Source organism: Acyrthosiphon pisum, chromosome A1, assembly GCF_005508785.2.
Source record: "Acyrthosiphon pisum isolate AL4f chromosome A1, pea_aphid_22Mar2018_4r6ur, whole genome shotgun sequence".
Lineage (NCBI taxonomy): Eukaryota > Metazoa > Arthropoda > Insecta > Hemiptera > Aphididae > Acyrthosiphon > Acyrthosiphon pisum.
In genome coordinates this window covers 21155634-21176733 of record NC_042494.1, presented here as the reverse complement: position 1 = coordinate 21176733, position 21100 = coordinate 21155634, and the positions used below count along the sequence as shown (strand labels likewise).

General features: G+C 30.1%; 1 protein-coding gene across 1 annotated transcript in view; it reads right to left on the bottom strand.

The window, feature by feature from the left end:
- Nucleotides 1–7473, bottom strand: part of LOC100573063 (3,4-dihydroxyphenylacetaldehyde synthase) — a 33565-nt gene extending 26092 nt beyond the window's left edge. Inside the window, exon 1 of the mRNA XM_008188401.3 lies at nt 7086–7473. The gene's annotated coding sequence lies outside the window, so the exon portion shown is untranslated. The remainder of the gene's footprint in view (nt 1–7085) is intronic.
- Between the last annotated feature and the right edge of the window lie 13627 nt (nt 7474–21100).

The following is a 21100-nucleotide window of genomic DNA, read 5'->3' as shown; positions in this document are numbered from 1 at the left end:
TTATAAGTTACCTGTTTGAAAATTAAAATATATTATTATTCTAAATTAAAATTTATACAACCTTTAGTGTTTCATGCTCGACAATATTGTAATATTACTGATGATGCCTACCATTATTGAAACATATAATATCATAATTGTATGACAACCACGGCAGTGTATATAAATGGAATTGCAGCGATTGAGTGCGATTTTCCTTACTATACCTATAATCTATATGTATCGTTATATATATAGGTAACTACTTAATAAACACATTGGAGTTTTACGTTTATATCAAGGGGTTTAAGGGTAAATATCAATTACGCCAGCAATTGCAGATAAAAACAAAAAATATGGGATTCAAAAAGGTTATACTTACATAAATTGCGCTGAACGGTATTGAGGTATAGCTAGGTGTTATTAAATATTGTGCCGAAATATATTGATGAGGTATCTACGTTTTTGGCATATATATAGTCGTTTGCACTAGCATCGCGTATATGTTTGCTATGCACATTATACATGTGATAAAATTACAAATAGATCAAAACGGAAGTCTAATAAGTTTATATAATACTATACTTGGATTAAATGAAGTTACAGAAACTATTGTACATTTCCCCTACTGATCAGTATTGAGTTTTCCTGCAATCGATGTATACATATTATATGTGTACGTGTGTACACATGTATACATAATACATGTGTTATATAGCTATGTTTGATTCCTGATAAATTCACTGTCGAAAAAGACACATGTAATGTACCTACATATATAACCTATATAATTTAGGTAATCTAAAGAAATCGGCACAATATAGCGACACCGCTGTCAAGGACCTGTGGCATTTTAGTTGCAGCCTATGGGTGGTTTGTAGTGAAGAATTTCGTAAACCCAAAGATCATGAATTTCTAAAAGCTCTATCCGACGGCTATTTATATATTTGCAATATATACATTATAGGTAGACATTTTGCAAACTTAACTATTTATATTATTAATATCACCTGTAATAATAATATTATTTAAAATAACGCGAAATATGAATTTATGTAATTATACCACCATGAACGATGTTTATAATAATTATTATATTTATCGGCTATACAGATTAATAGCTGGTATATACAATAATTAATTAATAATTAATCGTCAATAATATTGTGAACGATGCCATATTGAACAATAAATTGGGTAACATAATATTGTAACGTCATATTATTCTATATTCTGCAGAATATGTCTGATACTTGCATAGAAAAATCGGGGTTTTATACATTTTGAAACCCGTGACTCACGATGACGAGCCGTTGGATTTAACGATATTAATAATATTATGTTATACCTATTAGTAATTACGGTTGTCTTCGATTTATATATTAGAATATATTATGCATATAACGCACGAAATATCAATGAACATCAATAATGATTATGACGACTGAAAAGTAAGACGATACGACAAAATGCGTGTACAACTACACCTAATCACCGCGTTAATTGTATACAAACACTACGCTAAACAAACAAAATGAGCTTAAAATCGAATTAATAACTACCAAAAATACGAATTCTGAGAAAACGCTGCAGACCGCGGGTCATCCTCGTTAATTTGTTTAACGAAGGTCGACGTCGGCATTATGACGTACCGAAATCCAATACCCACACGCTGCCGACGGTTTTTTGAGTTTGTCATTATAATAATAATGTATTGTACAAAAAGTGATAATTTCAAAAGGCTTCTGTACGGTTTTCGAAACAATTATTTTATTTTATTACCTATATAGGTACCTATCTAAATAATATTAGAGGCATAATTTTAATAGTATTTTTTGTTTAATATGAAATAAATGATGTATTATACCTAGGTATATGGTCTAGGGAACAATACTAAAATTAACGTGAAAACATAAAATAATAATTGATAGGTATTATAGGTACATATAATAATTTATAATACCTAAGTTAGATGGACGCGACACCATGCATTTTAGAGTTTATCTATTCATAGTCAGAAACCCAAACAATAGACGGATGGAAATCTTTGAACACGGATGGCGTTTTAAAGACCGTATAATATTATAGTAAGTACCCACCTACCTATAATATTATACTGTACATTTTCTTTTTAATTAGTTTTTATATTCAAATTATCTCCGCAGTTATCGAGGAGTTATCGCCACGCGATAATATGGAAACTGATAATTTATTAAAAAATATAATCTCACAATAATAATCATATAACGCTTCGCAACATTGTTTGCGAATACCTTTTATACGATCCGAAAAACAATCTATTATACCGCACGTGCGATGGCCGAAGCTCAAAAACCGTTCAATTTATGTAGAATGGACATTATAGGTATTACATACAGATATACCATTTGATAATTTGAAAGTACCGCAATCTTATTACGGTGCGATGTATCCAATCGCGAAGTTATACGTGTTGATTGATCGATGATAATTTAATGTTAATTGATTGATAATAACTTAATATTAATTGATTGATAATAATTTAACATTAATTCATAGATAGTAGATACCGCATAAAATTCAATAACGTATACTTGGTAACGTATCGCGTATACAGAACCTAAACAGAAGTTATTCGGTAATCGATAGAAGATAGAACTAACTAAATCTATGGGAGTGTAAAAAAAAACGTTCGATTGTCCGTCTCGATAAAGTAAATTCCGATGTTATTATGTATTATTCCTTCAAAGCTTTGAACATCATTATAACCATCGCGTGTCATAGTCATTATAATAGTAATTTATATAGCCATATGGCTGGTAGGTAGGTACCTATATAATATACCTACTATATACTTATATAGTTATATATAGATATCATACTTGTACCACGATTTTTAATTTTTTTTCTTTCCGTCAAAATTGTCAAATATAAATCTGTAATTACGTAAGTATATCGTATATAATATTGTTATGTTATTTTTAAAATTCATCGTGTCATTTTTATCAGTCACCGCGACAAACAAAAAAAATACACGATGAATATATCATTAACACGCGTATGCATATGCTTGGTGCTCAGCGAAATGTCAAAATTAGTGAGTGAAAAAAAATACGGAAACGATCAAAAGGTGAGCGCAGTCCAAAGGTTTTTCAGAGCAGTTCAATTATTACGCGGCTTGGGCGGCGGTTGGAACGTAAACTCGCGAGATCAAAAGCAATTCTCGGTCGGGCTGTGTACCTACACCGTTCGTATACGTTTATAAAACGAGCACTCTAAAATCATTTACGTACCGTGTACGCAATATATTATAATATACTCGTCTACAGTGCGGTGTATACCTAGACCATATTATATAGTACCTAGTATAGTACGCAAACGAGAATGCTACTATATTCGTTGTCCCATGCACATTTTACAAACTAATGCACGAAGATATTATAGTGGTTAAACGTGGTTTAAGCGTGCCTCCACGCAATGAGTCTTACACTCGAGTTCCAAACGCTAGAAATTCTCGACGGAAATAATAATATATATCGGGCGTAGGTATAAAGTATTAACGTAATTATGTCGGTGTCGTGAAAACAAAAAAAATCTAAATACAATTTATAGAGTGTGCCTATTAAATATGATTGAAATTCGATTTATACAAAATGATAAAGGAAAGCCATGATACACATAATAATGTGTACACGTGTGCCCTATAGGTACTGCAGCAGTATTATTAAATTTTAAAATGCACGTTGATTCAATTTGTTTAAAAAAAATATTGATGGGATATTATTATTCATTATTATTTAAACAGTTTGGAGAAAAAACTTAGGAAAGCTTACTCTGCGAGCGTATTAATTCTAAACATATTTTAATACAACGCAATAAACTATAATTCCACATATATATATAGGTTCAGTTTCTACACCTACGATTAAAAATAATTTGGTGGTAATCTTTATATGTTCGTACATTTTTTTTAATATTTGCTGGTTTGTTGGTTTATGAATATTTTTTATTGATATTTTACTACATCCAGGTCGGACATCTAGGTTCTTAGTACAAGGGTTTTGTGTTAGGTTAGGTTAGGTTTGTGAATTATTGTATTAATATTGGATAGTATGAATTTACTTTAAAATATAGAACCATTATAAAATCTTAATACAAACAATCATTAAATTGCAACTGTACAGTATAACTACTAAACTACGCGTTTACGCGAACAATAAATAAATAGCCGAATACCTACCTACCTACTGGTAAGTGGTAACTAACAGCGGGGATATACCTAATAGGTGTTCTAAAATTATATATTTTAGAAACCTAAAATCGTATATCTACGTGACATTAATAACACGTGCGGCCAATCAATTTAAACGGGTTCGGACGTTGACATGAGATTGAAACATCTAACAGGTGTCGACGGAAATACAAATTATATTATAGGTTTATTAATTATTACAGCACGTTTACGTTAGACACTACAACTTATTATAATAGCAGACCACTATAACTAATAATCGTTCCATGTATTATAGTAGTTTGTAGTGTACCATATTATTGCTGTAATATAAACGTGGATTCGTGTGAAATCTCAAATGTATTAATGAGCAGATATATAATAAATTATACCCTACGTAACGCGTAGTCACGTGGAAAAAGATTTGATCGACTGTCGGGTCGGGATAATAATATTACAGCAAAATCCACGAATGTGTACCTAATATCCAGATAAAATCGACTTCGCGTAGCGCGCGCACGTCATAATATATTATATGTATTATAATAATAGTACCTAGTACCTATCTACTCTAATATTCTCTATAATATGAAATCAACGATTTTTTATAGATTTTCTTTAACGTTAGTCTAATAGCGTGCAGATCCACGGGTACACTATAAACATTTCTGTTTGCGGATGGGTTTTACAAGTTTTGAGTTCAAAACAAAAAAAAAATACACGGAAAATTAGAATTATGCGATTCGCGGTCTAGACCTGTCACCGCAGACATGTCGATAGTAACTGAGGCAGCAACAACATAATAATAATATAGTTGAATGGCACACAATATTATTAAATACGAATTTTTATTTAAAAACCACTGAAACATTATACCAACGTAGATAGTAATCAGACATAGGTATTAGTCGTATTACACATTATTATTAAAACATTTATACCAGGTTGCATGGAAAATGTATTAATTTAAAAGATTTTAATTGATTTAGTCAACATTTAATGGACCATTCATAGGCCACTAAAACATTTTTAAGAGACCATTAAAAGGGGCAAGGGTTCACTATAAATTGATGCGTTAAATGTTTAGTGATTGCTCATGCAACCCATCATTACACATACAAAATATTATATTATATTACAAGTCTAAAATATTATTTTTCTAACCACGCACAGTAGAAATTAAAAAAATGTGGACAAGTGGCAACCGATCTTCTGTACAGTTGTAGTTATCGAGCATGTCGTTGTAGTAGTGTGTTATATTTAAATTCAGTGATAAATCATTGTATATGAAAAACGACTCTGAGCGGAGACGTTGTGTCAGCCTGGCAAAGGTACTTGTGTATAAATTATCAAATTTAATAGTTAAAAAAATTAATAAAAATTAAAAGTACCCTTAATAAAAAAACTATTAGTATTTAATAGTTAACTACTGTAATAAGTAGTTTTTGAATAGTATACTACTTAATATTGTATAGTTAACTACTGTAATAAGTTTTTGAATAGTAAACTACTTAGTAACGTATAGTTTACTATTAGATATATCTAATGGCTACACATATCTGAACTTTCTGGTGAACTTTATATTTTTTAGTCAGAAAAATTTGTTGGGGACTTTCTATCAAATTTCCTGATTTTAGCTATAAAAAGAAAAACTTTTAAAAATTTATAACTGAAAAATTATTTACAAAATTTGAAAAAAATTATCTTAGCTTTTATATATATATAAATAGCTTAAAAAGAGTTAAAATAGTTTGAACATTTTACCATAATATATAGAAAATACTAATAAATATTTCAAGAGTCTACTGTTATTCGTTTTAGAAGTACAAAAAAATATCAAAAATCGATTAATGGGAATTTCATAAATTAATGGTAAAAATCCAATTCGTAAAAATGTTAAATTCAAACTTTCATTAAATTAATATTACTCTCCGGTAAACTTTATTTTTTTAATGTAGAACAAATTGTGGTGAATCTTCTATTAAAATTTCTAATAATAGCTATGAAAAGAAAATCTTTTTGGAAATTGAAAAATAGTTTGAACTCTTTCGAAATGTTGATTATTTTGTTAAAATTTGAATTTTAAATTCAGATAAAATATAATCATGCCTATGAATCTTTAATATTTTTGAACTTCCATTAATAAATATAATAAGGAACCTTTTATTAAATTTTCAAGCTATTTTATTAAATGAGAAGTTGTAATCGAGATCATTTTTCAGGGCTATAATTCGCTTAATACGTCAAAGAGTCAAAATATTTAAAAAATGATACCATTAATGAAAAATGCGTATATTATGATTTGGTGAACATTTCAATGGTCTACGGTTTAAATTAGTTTAATTTGAGTTAAACAAAAAAAAATTAAATCGACTTTTTCAAAAATTGGTTTTGCTTAAAAATTACCTACATTTTTTTTCTCTTTTTTTGTTGCTTTTCTTAATGCTTTCAAAAACTGCTAGGAGTTTTCTATTTTTGCCTCTTAATAGTACTAACTGGATTCGCTTTTCTATCAGAAAAGATTCTGATCTCAAAAATTAAAGCATTTTTACAAACCCAAACGCTCATGAGTTATGATAAGCAAAAAAAAATACCACACAATATCATTGTAAATATAATACATCCTTTCGCTTCGCTCAGAATCTACAATATATAATATAATAATATATTATAATATATTGTACTAACTATTTTATGTAGATAGGTAATAATAACATATTAATATAAGGATGCAAGACATTCGACTAATTAGCTGCACACATTGGTGAGGTATTATTATTACGAGATGGATGTCTAAACCATATTATATTATTACCATTACGATGTATTATTATAGCACGCTGGTAACTGAAAAGAACATAACATAATTATATAATAACGAAAAGGTAAAACTCACCTTTGCGGAAATATACTCGGATAACCGTCAGCGTACAGTTTTGTGATTTGGTGCTGTCTGTGGCGTGGGTACCTATATAATATTTCTGCAGATCTTTTTTCACCGCGAGATTGAACTTGTTTTCGTTCGAAATCAGCGAGAGCCGGTTGTTGTGTCTTGACGAGATAGTACGACAGTAATAATAATACGCGGTGCCGACCGTGAATATTAATATTATAATATTGCCTCGACGATCACGCGCGATCGATAAACAGCGTACGCCAGCCGTCCGATAACGCGCACGTCTTTATATACCCAGGAATAGGTGGCAGAAAAAATATACATGTGGTCCTCCTCTGCGAACGGCCGCCGAAACGTAACACGAGCGGGGAACGAGAAAAAAATTTAAATAGTTAATACATTAAGCGAAGCGTGCAAAAAAAAAAATCTCCAAATATTATCGTATACCTATCGTATTTATCTATTTTTTTTTTTCAAATCGGATCGCCGCCACAGCGTATGCACGGCGCGCGCACACGGACGTGCAGGGCGTTTCGAGACTAGGAAAACGTTTAGGCGTGGAAACGTGTAATGACAGCGTAGGGGAGGTAGGAGATCGTCTGATGGTGGGGTTAGACGATCCGCTGTCGTTATTATTATTATTATTACAAATTATTATTGGCAATGATCGACGACGCGTTTTATTTGTTTTTTTTCAAATCGTTTTTCACCTTGGCACTGTCGTCGGCGTCATCTTCAAACCTGCAGTGACGGAGACCCGATATATATATACGTCTTACATAACAATAATAATATTATGGTGTGCAACCGCCGCAATAATATTCCGCGTGTACAATAATAATAAAGATAATATGCACCATAATAATATAAAATATATATTCGTAAATCGAACTATTGATCCATGACTCCAAGGGCAAGGGCGAGCATAGGTACCGATGTATAACAATATATTGTGTCCGTCATCTTACCGAAAATCATCCAAGGTCGTGTAGAGAGAGAGAGAGAGAGAGAGAGAATTGCGCGCATACGTGCTTGATAATTTATTTTTTTGGGATGGTTTTTGGAGTGATTATAGTGCATATTATACATAATAATCTATCAAGGGAGTTTGTAATACATACAATATATAAATCCATTAGACGACGACTGCAGGATGATATAATATAATTACATACTAATTGTAACAAGCCGACTAACCCTTTTATAAATAGTATACCCATATGGCTATATTATAGTGTTGTCGTATGAACTTTGAACTTTGATGCACTATAAATATTAAAATTATGCTTGTAAGGTGTATTGACAAAATATTAATATGATTTTTTACTCTATTCACTTCTACAATAGGTACCTACATTTACAACAATAAAATAAGATAAATATGATCTCCGTAGTTAAATATTTTTTGGCACGAATTTGTGACATGGCCAACAAGATTAAAACAACCACATATATTAATATATTTAAAAAATTGTAAAATCATCATAAGATATGCCTGATTAAAACATATACTTGTACCAATCTATATTTTTAGCTATATATCATATTATAATATAATAAAAAAATAGGTAGGTGCGTAAAAATATGTTCTAAATATTCTTAACTATAGATACTTCATTCGTGTTGTTAGTTATTGAAAAATTTATATAATTTACCTAACAATAAATCTGACACGTCAAACAAGTTTTAGGTAGATCGCGATCGTCACCCGAGAAATTTGCTAACGGACTATGTATGACATAAAACACAAAACAGCGGTAGGCGCGTTAATATGTTTACCAAACAATACAATTTGGACTGTCACCAGTCAGCGGGAAACCTCGGTAATACAATTATTTAATTAGCATTTATTATGTTACGGGTGTGTATCTTTTGGTAAGGTTTACATACCTACGGAGTATGTGCGTTATAAAAATCTTTGGTTTACAAAAATGCAACAGGGAAAGTTTTTTTATTAAAATAAAAATCTTTGGGATTTTTGGTGGCTATATTATGATACTTGATGTGAATAATATACCTGATATGAACATAATCATATAATATCGGAGGTCATAGAGAGATTAAAAACATATTATATTAAGTCGTACAGTACAGCATTCGAAGTCATCTGCAGACAGCAGTCCAGCTGTAGTCACATCTATATAATATATAAGTGTTTGATGTCGTCGATTCTAGATTTACTACAATTTGTCTACCTATATTATAATGAACATTATAAAATTTCATATATTTGTACCAACAAGTAGTTATCGAGTCCAGTTAGTTCTTTGGCTAACGAATAACGGCTATAAATATAGCTGACAACAATAAAATCGTTATTAATAAAACCATTTGAACAAAAAACTGAAAAGTTGTACTTGTGCAATATTGTACAAAATATTCGAACAACAATAAATAATTCGAAAACCAATCACAAAATATAATTGGTTTTAAATATTAAATCATCATTAAAGTTTGGATTTTTGAGGGTGCCGCCAACAAAGTCTCCCGAACAACCGCCCTATAAATATGACTTAACAGGTATATAAATTCGTCCGGAGCGGTAGTGATGCGGGAAATGAGTGTGAGCGGGATTCGATTGCTGAAGCGGTAAAAAGGAAATGGGTTTCGGCTGTAACGGCTGCAGCGTAAATCGCGGTAAACGAACAGAGCCGCAACTGAGTGGCTACCTTTCCCTCTTCCGGTAAATGGAAAAAACTTTTAGGATATAGTATTTTAATAATATTAAATAATTGTAGCTATAAGAGGGGCGGATAAATTATAAATTATTAATATTAGACAGATAAATAGAATAAAAATAATACAAGTTATTGAATAAAATAGACAAATTTTCAATATTTTATGTATGATAACATTTTTGTTGATGAGTAAAAAAGATTACTGAATACAGGATTCTTTATAATAGTTGCAAAATGTTCTAACGACAGTTATTAATTATTAATAAATATTAAAAATATATAGGTAGAACATTTTTTTTTACAAGCTTACTTAATATATTAGTTCAAACTTTAATGAAACTCGTAAAAATTAAACATGTTACCTAATTATTTTTCCGTGAGCCACAAGGAAAATATTTACTAATGAAAGTCTTAAAATTAAAATAAAACACCAGAAAATTTACAAACTATTATTGGTGTAATGTTTTTTTTTTTCTGTAATGTATTTCAGTAAATTTGTTAAGTTACTTTCTGAATGGATATATTTGTATAATATATTATTTAAAAATTATAAAATAATTGTAAAATAAGAGAAAATTGTCATAAAAAATTTGGCAACTTCGCTTCTAATTTCACGCACCGTCGTATACTCGTATGACTTTAAAGAGTGAAAATCATGTTCTTTATTGTAATTATACGGCAATGCGTGCAATCGTATACCTGTCCAAAAAAGTAAAACGCGCTCATAAAATGTATATACATTATACATACACGTGTTGAGACCTAAGATTTTACATACCTAATATTATATAATATTTTATTATCATACGCATTGTAAATTAGTGATGGGCAACGATATAATTTTGTGTATTATAAGCTATCAAATTGTTACAATAATTCCTGATATAGGATATAATATTGATATCGAAAATTTGTCAAGATATCGATATCGTATCAAATTATCAATATTGTTGCCCATCGGCCATCACTATCGTTAATACAATAAATAATAATAGATACAACATAAACGAATTTAACTATGACGTTATACAAGAACATTGGGAACTTAAAAATGAAACAGTATCCCTGTAAGAGTAACCGTAACAATTTTATGGTATTAAATATACCATGCAGAAGTGTGTGTGCATTGTAATTTTTAGTAAGAGTAATAATACCTATTATAATGGTTCAGTAAAATTAAATTCTAATTACGAATTCGAACAACAAAACTAGGTACCACCCATCATATCCGATATGTGTTAGGAGTTCTTGAATAATGGAGAGGAACGACGGGTACGTAGGTACATATTATTTTTTTAAAGAATAATTTTCATCGAACGATTAAGCACGATATGTTTTGGTATTGGTCCAGATAAATAGTGAAAATCCATTTCGAAATGTTGTCAAAAAAAGTTTGATGCCATATTTTTTATACGATTATAATCGTTATAATTTATGACTACGACTTAGAACAGTTTCATCACACAATATAATATACATACACAATATATAATGTTATTATTATTATTATTATAATTATTATTCGTTACACTTAAATGTTGGTTTAAAAAACCGACGTACTGAACCGATCGATATATAAATAAACCATATGGCAGCGTTGGACAAAAATTCGTTTTCAGTCGTACCTACATTAGTTTTTTGGGTAAGCGGTGATTTCTTTATGCATTTTAAAAGTTCCCAATAGTTCAGCCAATAAGGTATAACGTTTTAACATGAGTACGTGACACACTTTCAAATTTCAATTTCAATTATGGAATTTACCTGATAAATTTACCGAACTTACATCATCAAGTATATAGCAAGCTGCACTAATACCGACACGTGTCCGATATAATATAATAAATTATTTAATTTTAATTCAATATTTTAAAATATGCGGATTGTTTAAATTTTTATATTGACACATATTTCAATTATATAACAAGCTGCATTAATACCGACACGTTCCGATATAATATATAATATTATAAAATATGAGGGTTATTTAAATTGTAATATTGACACATATATTTCATCATATTATTATAATATTGTATTTTATATATTTGTAAAATACATTACTACATTCATCAGTGAAGATCCTAAATTTCCGCAAAAATTTGAGCTGCAAATATTACACCACTATTACTGCTCTCACTACAAATGTTTAAGACTTACGAGCTTACGAATCATTCACAGTTCAATTCAGAGTTCTAGCACCCCAAATTCTATTTTTTATCACTCTTTGGATATACAAAAAGAATTTCAAATGGAAACATTGAAACTTAAAAATTATTATTAAATGCAAATGTTGCAATAGCCAAGGTTTGGACCACACAAGAATATAATATTATCACTACAGTATTACGCATGGTGTACGTGGTACAATATATTAATTACTATTAATAAGTGCCACATGGAAAAGCTAGTTACCAAAAGTACTAAAAGAGCCATGGTGAATACTTAAGTGGGACCTTGTAAACGACCATGTAATCTGACTGTTGTCTAATATACAGGGTGATTGATTAAGCATAAAACACTCATTATCTCAAAAAGCATTCACTTTTTTCAATTTTTTTTTCAAAATTGTAGATCTACGCTGCTCTAGAATTATATAATTTTTTTATATTTTTCACCCTTATATTTATTAGGTAAACCACCATCAACTTTTGATTTTCAATTGGCAACCCATACTAAAAATTTCATAATTTAGTAAGGGTTTTTTTCTCATGAATTATCACGTTTAAATTTTCATTTTTCGTTTATCCGTTGACGAGATACAACTCCTCAAAGTTGGGGTGTTTGTGTGTAAATGCGTTATACCTATAGTCAGTACTGCAGACCGCAGTAATTGGGATTCTTGTGCACCAGCGTAAAAAATAATAAACTATTCAAATCAATTCAGTAAGTACGATAATTAAGCCTAAGTTGTGCCCCAAAATACCCCATTATGTTGCACAGTTCTCCCCCACGCTAATAGTGCCACTGATGCCACTGTCATGATATTATTGATATACTTATCGGCTATAGCTTATAAAGACCAGAAGTTACAAGTAATAAATTCGATACCGAAGATATGGTGATAAATGATTATCAGTGTACCTACCTACTTCCAACAATAACTTTTATTGTTATACATACATATTATAAGTAATTGGATTATTGTACTATCACGTCTTGTCGCTAATCATATCGGCTGTTATTTGTATTGTTAATTTTGTTCTGTGAACGATTACCACGATTATCTATAATATTATCATGGTTCATAAGTATACCTTTTACCAGGTTATTGTGGAGTACATGAAAATACGTTGAGTAGATAAACGGTTATTAGCACGGTTTAAGATATACTTATCTAAAACCCGTGATCAGCACGGAGTACGATCATAGCAAGCGATACTCCACTATTATCATAGATATTAATAGACTTATCTATAATATCTATGAGTAATCTATAGTAATCGAAAATCAGCCTAAACAGACAACACTGTTTCCTTCGATATTCATCAGACAGGACCTGGTATGTAGCGGGGTCGTGGGGATTACACGTGTGTATGTATATGTGACAGTAATGGTCCAATTACTTATAATATGAAAATAAGTTATTGTAGCGAGTAGGTACAATGGTTATCGCTATTATACTTTGGGTTCAACCGATATCGAGTTTATTACTTTTAGCTTTTGGTCTTTATAATTGATAAGTATTATTATGAGAAGTGCAGCAGTGCCGCAATCACTTTTAGTGGGGCGAACGGTGGACTAAATGGGCATTTTACAATACATTTAGGGGCACAACTTATAAGCTTACTGAACTTGAAATGATTTGAAAAGTGTAATATCTATTACTCTGGGGCATAAAAATCCAAATTGCTGCGGTATCTACCGACTAGGTATAACACATTAACACACAAACACCTGCCAAAACTACCCAACTTTGATGAGTTATATCTCATCAACGGATTAATGAAAAATGAAAATTTAAACGTGATAATTCATAAAAAAATAGCTTTATTAATTTATGAAATTAAAAGTATAGGTTACCATTTGAAAATCAAAAGTTGATGGTGGTTTACCTAATAAATATAAGGGTGAAAAATATAAAAAAATTATATAATTCTAGAACAGCGTAGATCTACAATTTTGAAAAAAAAAAATTGAAAAAAGTGAATACTTTTTGAGATAATAAGTGTTTTACGCTTAATCAATCACCCTGTATAAAGGCGCTCCGCGAGGGAGACAAGACACACTATTTCTGCGTGACGACTAGTTGACAGTATTCATGCTAGAGATATTTGTCTTAAATTGTATACATTACTCTGTGTGTTTAAAAAGTGTTAAATACTAACCTCACGTAAATAAAATTCATCATAATAGTTAATTTTACTACGTGTTTAATTCATTTGATTCGACCTTTGTCAACCGTGCTCCACAACTGGACTACAACACAAACATCTCAAAAAACAAAATTCTACATTAAATAAAAATCGGTTGAAAAAGTTATTCAATGAAGATTAAAAAAAAATACAAATTTATAGAAAAAGCTTAGTTTCATCTTTAAGTTAGAGGTAAGTATAACAAAGACTAAGGTATAACTACCGAAGGTATAGGTGTCATAATTTAGTTTTATTTGAAAAATTAATTTTATAAAACCTACCTATGTATTTGTTCTAGACACATCATGCATACAACATGAAAAAATAATATGGACTATTATTAACGTGCACAATTATTGGACAATGAGTTATTTAATTATTAAACCCGATTGCAAACGTTTTGCCTTTTTTTTGTAACACAATATTGCCTCAACGGCCGTCAAAGACATTTACTTTTTACCCGAAAAATTGGGAACGTTTTTTTCTTGATGAGCTTATAATTACATATTTTAGGCTTGTGTTTCTTACCATGTAACGTAACCACACTTTACCTATATGTGTTTGGAAGACGTGTGTTACCACGACTGGGTTCAGTGGTGGTTAAACAGTGCAGGGGCGGGGGTGATAAAATGTTGGTATAAACAAAGTAGGTTAAAATGTTTTGAATTAGTTATCAAATGCTGTCAATCATAATCATAGTTAAGCTTTTTTTCATACACTAAGGCCCTTAGCCTAAGTGTCTATTGTGAGGAATGTAAAAATTTGAAACACATCGTTTTTAAAAATTGTTATCTGCCATTAACCTCATAAATGTATTTATTTTTCTTCATTTTCCATTGCGATATGGAACAAAAAGGGAATCAACATACCTCTTAATCACTTCAGAATCAATATTAACCGGTCTTGATTTCGGAAAACAGGGACCTGTGAATCAACTCGTGCGTGGAGCGCAATCAGTGCAGTTATGACGTGTGACTACGATAAGTTGGAAATAACGGTTGGTTCGTGGTACCTGATGTGAATAATATACGCATATAATATAATAGCCATATACAGATGACAGATGTGCTACTTAACTTCACTCGCCAACCCCGGGAAACGGATGACGCGTTCTGCACTTACCACCCCACCACAGTACCAAACCCACTAACCGGAAGTGTTGGTGCTCGAAAATAAATACTGATCCAACAATCATCATTTCGCTGGGGTGTCGTCGCACTGCACAACACTTGACGCGCTCGTGTACGATTTTTTTTCCAACCATAAAAAAAAAAAAAGAGCCCGTGAGACGCAATATGGTGCCTGCATCAAATATTTTCAATACGAATAATGGCGAACATGCGCGATTGAAAATTCACAAGTAGCAAATGTAAAAAAAATAGATAGAAACATTTTATAAAAATCGTTCGATTTTAGAATAGATAATTTATTTACACATTATAGGGAGCTTATTGACATGCATTATAAAGCTTTAAGGCAAAGTTAATGGAAGACGAAAGCCACATTGTTCTATCCATGCGGTATAAACTGTAACTTTACACTGCATTTTTTTACTACACTGAAATTACAAACCTTGGTATTAAAATATATTTTGTATTTATCTATAGCACTCTGTTGTAAACCCTATCGTTATGTCAAATCTTTAGGGGAACAGAAAATATTATATATAGTTCGATCTAAATATCGAGATTTATCAAAATTAATTCATTTCCGGGCGCGGCGTTGCAATAACATACAATAATATATTTTGTCGTTTCACTCTTAGCCAGCTGTGATTTCAACATTTTGTATAATATTTTCAGTTCGGTTTTGATTGATATATTTTCCTATCGGGTTAACAAAACTTACGATATAACTTTATATGCAGCGCTACGGTACGAGATATACATGAATGGTATTTCTCAGTATAATTATAACTTATAACTTACTCATCCAGTTCATCTTGTATCCAAGAACAGTGGCATCATTCAGTTTTTGAACTTCCTGAGTGGCACCTACTGTTTTTTTTTTTTTAAAGAAACCTTAACGATTGCCGCTTTCCAAGATGAACATGACCGGTTATACGCAATATTATAAAGTCGTGTTTTTCGGTTTTGTGCGTGGAAGTCAACGTCGGTCATCGTCGTCAGCCATGGGCTGACGTTGGTTCACTGTTGTTAAATAGTGCCGAAAATGCGTGCAACCAATGCGTCAATGTTGCTACTTTAAACACAAGTATGTGACCGCACAGTGCACACAGTATAGGTACCTATGCAGTGCTAGACTTCAGTTTCATACTACTATGTAGCGCATCAGAAACTCGGAAATCGCTAAACGAAAGCGTCATCGCTAATACTTTTAGATTTTGAGCAGACCGCATTGATTTTACTATGATGTCTTTTTTTGTCCGTTGCATGTCTGTATAATATCATTGAGTATAAAAAGTATGCTACAATATATATTATACTCGATGGTAATACGAATACAAAGGGTGGTATTGAAAGGACTGCAGCCGAAATGTCTGAGATATTTAGGAAAAGTGTTTCATATTCAATGCGCATATGGTTAATAATACAATGTTTTTTTTTCTAATATAATAAGTCTAAACTATCTATACTAAGGTAGGTATACCTAATTGTACAAAAACACATTCCCAATAAAGTGTGGACGATTTTAAACACCACACCAATAATAGGGTGCCTATGCGTACTCACGTAATGTAAATAAATAAATATATATAATATATACTTATATAATATATAATATATAAACATATATACATATCAGTACATACAGGTACAGTAAGCACTTGACTGCGGTGTCATATTTTCAGAACAGATAAATGTACTTACCTACCTATACAAATTGTTGCACTTCAGCGGAAAAAAAATCTTTTTAAGTTCACCTAGGTATATATTTTTATTTTGTTTAACCTAACAGCAACGATAGAACGGATATAATATGCGGCAACGCAATGTGGTAATTTATTGTACTATTACTACAACTATGGTCTACAAATACCTATCTATATATTATGGTATCAGTAGTCGAGTAGTAGACAATATCATCGTTGAGTATAGATAGTTTACTATCTAAGCTCAATGGTATTATAATTTTATACTAATATTAATACAAATAGTACACGATTATAAATACGCGCGGTGACATTTTTTTAACTTGCCTACGCGCGCTAAAAAAGTAAATACGCCCCCAGGTGTGGTGGTTATTCATTTTAATCAATTTCGTTCGTACCAGTGCTATAAGGCCATAAGGGTCCGTCGCCGTCACGTTAATTATTATTATTATATTTGCGCACACGTCGTTCAAGACCCAACTTATCGGGGTCATAACCCCGATGCGATGCGATCGTATTATATGTCGGTCGGCTTACGTTCACACGGACGTATAATGTACATATATGCCTATAATATTTATTATACATTTTATACTGTGAAACTTCTATAGTACAAAGTATCATACTTCGTGTGATTGGTGGGCAACAAACAAAAAAACTTCATTATAGAGGAATTCGTTAAATAGAATTACATAAATTAGGTTATTGGTAATTTAGTTAGGATACTCAAAAATGGGTATTTCATTTAACAGAAAAATTCAGCAAAATTTCACCATGACGTATTACAATATATTTGCATAGGTACATTATAATAGGTACATTATAATATATTATAAATTATAATTATTGTGCGTAATAAAATAGTGTGCAATTTATTGAGCAAATCTCGGAAACTAAAAGATAACGAAATATTTGCGGGTATACATAAGTGGTGTACTAAATGCACATAGGTACCTACCAATATTTTAAATTTATATAAAAACAAATGTTTCTATACTTGTTCTCTTAGACTCAAAACCTACTGGACCGTTTTCAATACCAAGTTACATCAAGAGACTCGGAGGGTGTTTATAGCTTATATTTCCAACTCCTATATAGGTTGCTTTAGGCGGTGGCTGACATATAAATTTATTTTTAGCTAACGAAAATGGAATATTTGTTTGTTTACTCAAATGGTTACCATAATTGGTAACAGATTATATTATAATATTACTATGATCATTATTACACTAGACACTTGGAATATAAAAATGCTGACAAATATATTGAAAAAAAAAACAAATCTTAAATTTAAATACTAATGACAAATTAATTACATTGATTCGCTTTCTTAATTCTATAGACATAATTAGATATAAACATGTACAGACGAATAGCAAACTTAACGATATTGGATTTACGTTGGCTTTTGAATCTGTCTCCAGATTTTTTTTGTTTTTTAATTATATCCAGATTATTAAGAAGTGGAAAATCAAAAAATCAATCATTGTAATATTGTGTCTGTATTATTTAAAAATTCAACTGAAGAAAAACGGTGAATATAAATTAAATTATAAATTATAGATTATAATTAATACAACTTGTTATGTATGTATCGTATTATATTATATAAATAGATATTTATTAATAACCGATGATTAAAATATGACGTTTGTCCGATAACAATGTGTCATTTTTTGCAGACAGTAGATATAGCATGTGCAATGTGCATGGAAATGCAAGGAATGCATTTGAATTACCCTTGCACATGCAGATAATAATATAACGACATTCATTAATAGTCCTGAAAACCGTTTACATTTTACAAGCCAAACAAAAAGGAATGCAATTTTTTTTAGACGTAATGTTATAATATATTTTTTAAACAAAACACCGTTTTATATAATATCACGTGTTGTCTCGACGCGACTTGCGCGTTATACTTATATTTTTTCACCATAATAGAACTTGTTTTAACCATTTTTCACACATTTGGGACAGGTATCAAATTCCAATCTAAGCGATCGAATACATAAAATAGATATATACATTTATGTCTATCGTCAAATACACGCACGCTGTGTTTACCTATAATAGGTATAAGCCTACCTTGCACAATATAATATATATAGAGGTGCCTACTGCAAGGTGACTCCGCTTGTCTGTCCGTAAAAATAATTTATTTTTTTTTTATTTTTCACGTAATTTAAAAATTTGAAATAACCTATTTGAAGGCCTTATATTTCTAAAGAATTATAAGTTTAAATACCATACATACGTTTCTGCGTATGGATTATATTATAATAGGCAAAATATTTTTTACGTACTAAAAAAATTAAATAACACAGGATGCCTAACATCGGCTAAATAATAAAGTTATTAATTGAAAAATCGGATTTAAAAAAAATTCCGAGGACAAATCATGGTAAAACGGAATCCCTGCGTAGAATATCATAAACAGTTTAATTTTTCTTAAAAAAATAAAAACATATTGAATCCAAGTAGTATATTATATATTATATATATGTAATGTGTTACCAATATCACCTATATAATTCATCATATATCGTTTGTATGATAAATATTATATATATGTACAAGATGTATTTGAATATGTTGTTGACTATTGTGTGTATACATTTTTAATGATAATATTTATGGTCCAATAAAATAAAATTTAAAAAACTTTAAAAATTATTTATCGGCACCTATAACTACTTGATTCTTTATTTTTTATTTTAACTTAAAATTTCTCAACCAATGAGGGGTACCCGCAAACAACAAAATAACGATTTAAAAATGTTAACAACTATTTTAAATTCTGAGTGAAACAATGAATGTATTTATTTCACAATGATGTGTTTTTTTTGTGACTGTCATCACCTTTTAGGACAGTAAAAATGCTTAGATTTTCTTCAACAGTATCTTTTCTGATAGGAAAGTGAATCTAGTTGGTACTTTAGGGTCAGAAGTAAAAATGTCCCAGTTGCTTTCAAAAGCGCCGTGAAAAACAAAAGGAAAATTAAGGAAAAACGGGAATTTTTACGCAATATCTGTTTTCGAGAAAATTGATTTTGGTTTTTGGTGCAACTCTTAAACAAATAGGTACATGAAATGTTGACTGAATGTTTGTATTAGAATTTTCTTTACACCATAACATTTTCCAAGTATTTTGACTTATTTTGAGCTTTTTACGGACATTTTCAGTTTCCATTTTTTTTAGTTTTTTATTCTATAAATATCAATAAAATGTTATTTGTTGGTTAAAAAAGCTTGAAAATTTAATAGAAGGCTCCTAGTATATTGTTTCAAAGGCAGATGAAAAAAATTAAAAATCCCTAGCCACAATTTTTTTTTTATAAGGATTTAAAGTTCAAATATTGACAAAATACGTAAAAATGACGAAAATTTACAAATTATTTTAAGTTAGAAATTCATAAAAATGTTTTCTTTTTGAATCTAAGATTTGAAAATGTAATACAAGATCATTCATAAGTTTGTCTATTTTTATTTAAAAAAAAATGTCTTCAAGCAAATCAAATTAAATTTTTATGAGCGTTTGAATTTCATATTTTTACAAGATTGGATATTCACTCCATTTCTCACGTAGCGGATTTTGTTATTTTGTTGTAATTCAAAAACGAATAACTGTAGATGCATGGAAATTTCACTGAATGTTCATATTTTTATTTTCTATACACCACAAAATTTTGAAAATATTTTTACTTTTTTTGAGCTGTTTATGGACATTGTCAGTTTTAAATGTTTTTAGTTTTTTTTCTATAAATATCAATAAAAATTTAACTGTTTGGTAGAAAAGCGTGAAAATGTAATGCGAAGCTCCTGATATATTACTACAATATAAGTTGAAAAATATAAAAAATACATGGACACAATTTTTTTTTATAAGCATTTAAAGATCAAATTTTGATAAAATTTATCATATTTTAAATTTACAAAATATTATGTTGTTAAAAACGTACAAAATGTTTAACTAATATAGCTACGGGATGAAAATTTAAAACAAGGTTTAACGTAAGTAGTACATTTTGTAACCAAAAGTCTAAAAAACATACATAAACACAATTTTTTTTACAGTTATTTAAAGTTCGAATTTTAACAAATTATATAAAGTTTAAAATTTAATAATTATTTTCAGTTAAAAATGTATAA